We start from the raw sequence: 5,622 nt of genomic DNA on the forward strand, positions 1-5,622 counted from the left end.
ACTGATGATAATCACACTGCTTTAGATGTTTTGCAAACAGATAAAGCCATGTAATCTGACAGATTCTTTTAGAATGAAATTCTGACCTTTTCTCTTCAAATCAAATTATTTCACTGAAATCACAAGGTGGATAAATATAATAAGATCCTTTTAAAGCTGAACAGAAATGTTAGAATTAAATATTTAGTCAAAATTATCAAGTAAGATATCAAAAAACTTGTTCTGAGTCACAAGTGTGAAATTTTTCTGAGCTTACTAGAAAACGAGAACCAAAGTCAGCTTTGCCACTGATTGGACTCTGCAAGACTATACAGTTTCTGCATGCTTAGCTTTTGAACCTGCTTCTCAGAACATTTATTCATATTAAGTCCCATTCAGGAAGTGATCTCGCTGGAAAATCTGAGCGAACAGTAGTACAGAACTTTCTGACTCAAAAAACTAAAGAATGTTCTTTTTTCCCCCTTCGTCTTCTTTTAAATGAATTTAGTGCTTGTGAATCAGATCAACAACTCTAATGACTGAGGGTTACTGTGCATGCACAAGAACCCAGCCATTTTCAGTGTCCTGACAGTTATGTATATTCACCCTGTGTTGAAAATTTAACTTACTGTCTTGGTAGTTGGTAAGTTAAGCTTATCAATAGGACTTTTGAAGCCTGCAGGTAAGAAATTATGAACTGCTTATCATATAGACTGTAGGGGGTCTGAAGCAGTGATAGGTGCTTCAGGATCCTGTGGCTGGTGTCTAATTACCTTGTACAAAAAATCACCCAGAAAACCTGGACTCAACAGAAAGCTGCACATAGATAGCCAAGAAAAAAAAAACAACAATGAATTAAAGGAAATCATATTTGATAACAACCTTCTGTAGGGTTCTGAATTGGATTTGCAGTTTGGCTATATTAGATGCAACAAGTGCATTCATGTTAGGTATACATGGGAAAAATTTAACAGAGATTTCATGAAATCACCAGAGGAATGAGCTAAAATGACAGCCTTCAACTTCACACAGTGTCCAACCTCTCCGTTAACGTTCACAAGGCACAAACCAACGCCCACAGCAGTGCTGAGCTGTGTACTGTGGTGCTGGAAGGTGTTCTGAAATAAGTATACACTCTGGCATAATCTTACTCTCGCAACTCTGTGAAGGGATAAGTAACTTTTTCCCCTATAGTGACAGCTCAAATGAAAAATAAATGGAAATTGTGACTGTGTTCTGATAAAATACTTAATACAGAATAGTTTGCATTTTCTTAGAGAGCAGAGGTGGCTATGGGAGACACCGTGGCAAAACTGAAGGAGATGCATAAAATGCAGAACAAAAGGAACAGCGAAGTGGGGAAGGCCCAGCTAAACTACATTAGTTTTTAATACAAGAAAAAGAAATGTATTACAAGCCTGCTGAAACTGATGAAAGCCTACAAAAAAAATATTTACACTGAATTGCAAAGACGATCAGACCTGTGGATACATATCGAGCAATGTCTGAAAACGTACTTGAATTACTTCAGCCACTTGTAGCAGCCTTATATGCATAAATAACAACAAAGATCAGTGATATCACTGCGAGTGAAATGGTTCTATTATTAAACTATCCCTTTTACAAAGAGGAAGTTTCTAATACAATCTTTAAGTTTTATATAAACTCAAACTTATATTCAGAGAGGATTTACTGCATTATGCAAGATTTCTCCTCACTGTGCCTATTTTCCATCATTGTACGTATTTGCTCTGACACCTCTGGATATCATTGTCAGGTTCTCCTAATCCCTTGGATGAGACTGACTTGCTCCAATCCCTTCTGTTGCTATGAGAAAGTTAACAGTAGTTACAAAGCTGTCAATGAATTGGATTTCATTTTCTTCCATACACATTTAATCTTTTTATCTATGTCTATGAGATAGTTCTTTTTTTGGCATCCTACTCATATTTATAATTTTTGACAACTCTTGGTTCATTTTTATGAAAATCTATACCTGGCTTTTGTGTTCTCTTCAATTTCATTAAGCCAGGTAAAGAATAAAATGAAACAAGTTGACTACACTTCATCCAAAAACTATGACGGGTCATTCAAATGTAAAAGCTTTGGAGAAGGAAACTTTCTTCGGGTGCTCCCATCATCGAGAACACACAGGGCATACTCCTCCTCTCCGTGTCTCGAAAAGGCAAAAACTCCTAAAACAACTTCATCCACACCCATCAAAGTGTCACTCAGCTGCTGATTGAAATATCCTTCATTCAAATCAGAGTGAGTGCCTTTAATGGCTACCCAAATGCCTGTCAAATTAAATAAGAAACAAAATGCAAATAAATTAGCATTCCTAGCTACTGATACACTATAAATATTTATGAGGAAAAAAAAAGATGCTGTAATTTCAAATGATACCACAGGCACATTTTGTTAAAAATACGGTTAAGACAGTTATACATGCAATACTGTACTTTGCAATTTTTTTCCATTTCACATCACCATAATCACCTAATAAATATTTAAATGGACCCATTTGCTGTAACTATAAAAGAACCGTGTAAACTTGTTGTCATCTAGACACATAAGCCGCAGTGGAGTCAATGAATTTCAACAGTCACTTAATATTGCAAGCCACAAGCTACCTTAAACCTGCCAGCAACTGTCTGCCAGGAAGCTACTGTAGCACCACGGCTACCTCCTCCAACCCAGGACACGAGATTCATTATGAATGCTAGCATTGCTACTCTAATTAGGCCTGGGAGAGGTTTAACAACCATGCTACAGTCTTGCTGCTGACAAATATAAAAATAAAGCCTTGTTCAAATTAGCAATGTGAAGTGAGAAGGCCTAGAAGCAGCAACTGTCTGACCAGTAGTGAAACAGTTCTAATCTATAGTGAGGTTATTTTGCTTCATAAACTGCTAGTATGTTACCTGCAGGAGGTCTCCCTGTAAAATGAATTATAGTAAGCTATATGTGATAATTAACCGTGCATTAGCAAATATCTTGAAACAGGGGGGCTCTGTTTTCTCTGTATTTTGACTAATAAAAGCATGAATTTGTTCAACAAATGATCATTTAGGTTGTGGAATGCTAAGCATATTGGAAGAACACAGTAAGCAATAGAATATTGTAGGTGGACTAACAGTTTCCTTACAAAAACAGGCTGTTTAATAGGCTGGCTCCATACTACGTTATTCACAGTACTAGAAACCACAGTGTTGGGAAGACAAATACAATATACATTTAAAATAATATAAACCTTGTACTCCTATTTACTTTAAAAATGCCATGGAGTGACAATAAAAAAAAATCCATAAGCAAATGTTTATTTCAGAAAGACAAAATCCCAGATGACTCTTTCCAGAATGTAAATAGATAGTGAGGCAATGGGGATGGTCATCTTCTCTAGAGGGGAAAAAGTGCAGCTGGGCTTAAAATAGTCTGCATCATATGAATGTAAAGCAAGGTAAAAAAATAAATAAATAAAAATCATATTAATTTCTTCGGTATACTGCTTATCACAATAAAAATAAAGTGGTACTATAATTTATTTTAGTTTCATTTACTTTTTATGAATACATCCTTAACCATAATGCTTTATTGAACTGTTACTATACCAGCCATATTCTTGGCTGTGAATCCGGGGTCAGAGCAACTTCAGCACATACAGCTTGGCAATCTGTGCCTCTTTATTCATACTGGGTGGACTGGAGCTCAAGCTTGCAAACATCACAAGCTGCAGCTCTTCTTACTACAAGTAATCTATCAGCTTTAACTAGACTCCATGTAGTAAGGACAAATTGCAGAGTTTGTCCTTATCATGGGAAAATATGTTGCCCCACAATTACTGGGATGAACGGCAAGAAAAAGAGAAATTAATGACCAATTATGTTTTAATTTATAATTAGCAGCATTCAAAAGTCTCTGAAAACCTTAAAATCTTTTAAACATTAGAAGTGTTCTCTCACTAAATCTAAGATTGAGCCAAGATCAGAACAGACCTCTCAGCTGTATCTCCCTGTTTCTTTCCAAGCAGCACAGCTCTCATCTGCCCTATAAGAATAAGCACATCTAAGGGTCCAGACATTTCATTTCAGCATGCTGGGACTATTTCAGTTGAGGTATTGGTTTCTGAGGTAGGGGGTTACCTGCAAGATGCCAGAATTATCACTGGGTAGCAGGCATTCAGTCTTAAAGCAGGGCAGGATATTCAGAAAGGTGTTATCTGGAGAAAACTGAAAGGGTTTGGTTCTAGCACGCTAGGGTATGCAGACAAGAGCAAGAATGCTTCTCATTAGTTCCTTGTTTTTCAATGCCAGTTTGATTCAATCAAAGGAAGCTGAAATGTTCTTTGCATTATATCCTCTCCCTCCCAGACTTATCTCAGATTTAGTATTTATCTTCAAAATAACCTTCAAAATATCTTTAGCATTTCATTCTGGAAATTAAAACACTAATATCCAAAAATAAAGGACTTCACAGAAGCTCTGATTTTACGACACTTCACAACTTTCCCTTAACTTACGGGTTAACTGCAAGTTAACTTTACACAAGCTACACAGTTACCTGTCTCTCTTGACCAACCCCACAGGGACTACCAACAGTAAGTTTTCCCAGTGCCTGTCTCTTCCTCTACTGCACAGTGCCAGTCCCTCTTCTCTCATGGGCTGTTTATGTAATCAGCAACGTTAAGTTTCATTCAGAATAAACACTGTCTATCCTTTTTCATCTTGGAAATCACCATTTCAGTTTCAGATGTAACAAATGTGTTTTATAACTGAAAATGTCTTATTTCTTCTGCTCAAACTGTATCTGTTGGTCTAATCAAACACCCCATCTTTTCCTTCAAACGACATGGCACTACAGGGATAGGCAGGGATACAGACTTGGCTTCACAATGGACTTTACTGCATTGCATCAGGGGCACACACTGGAAATGGAAGGAATGTGGATGGCATCCTGCCTGCAAACTATCCACTTTCCCCCAGTGACCAGGACATGTCTGCTCTCTCCATTTTACGTGTGCTGCTTTCCACTTCTTCCCTCTATCACAGCACTTTTCCCAAACTCCTGCAGATGCCTTTCTGCAACTAGCCCTCACTTTATGTTCATGGCTTTTTCCTCCTAAGACATTTCCACATTGCATGGTATTGGCTTGCAGATACCTATAGAAGTAATATTTTTGGCAGCTTGCACATGTATATATATATCATATACCTGAAACATTTTCTTTTCTTATAGTTGAATTATTGTTGCCATCAGACTGTAAAGGATGAGTCTACAGCATGTTATTTAGAAAGTATATAGAAAGGAAATTTGTACACTTCTTATTGAAAAATACATATACAATAAAAAAGTTACTAAAAATGAATGGCAAATACATTTCCTGAAAGTTTTTTTCAAAAAATTATTTCTCTCACTTAACAATAGAATGATAAAAAATTGTAAAATTCCACTTGCACCAATTTAGCTTCCTAAGCTAATTGTCATTTCTCCAAGAAAAAACACATTTCTTGTCTTAAATTCACAAGGTGCAATCAACCGGAGAAAGAGATGAGCTTCTGTTTTTAGAGATTCTATTTTTTGCCTAAATCTCAGTCTCAGATTTGTTTTATGTCCAAGAACAATTTAAGTGCTTTTTTTTTTTTT

This window comes from Meleagris gallopavo, chromosome 20 (genome assembly GCF_000146605.3).
Source record: "Meleagris gallopavo isolate NT-WF06-2002-E0010 breed Aviagen turkey brand Nicholas breeding stock chromosome 20, Turkey_5.1, whole genome shotgun sequence".
Taxonomy (NCBI): Eukaryota; Metazoa; Chordata; class Aves; order Galliformes; family Phasianidae; genus Meleagris; species Meleagris gallopavo.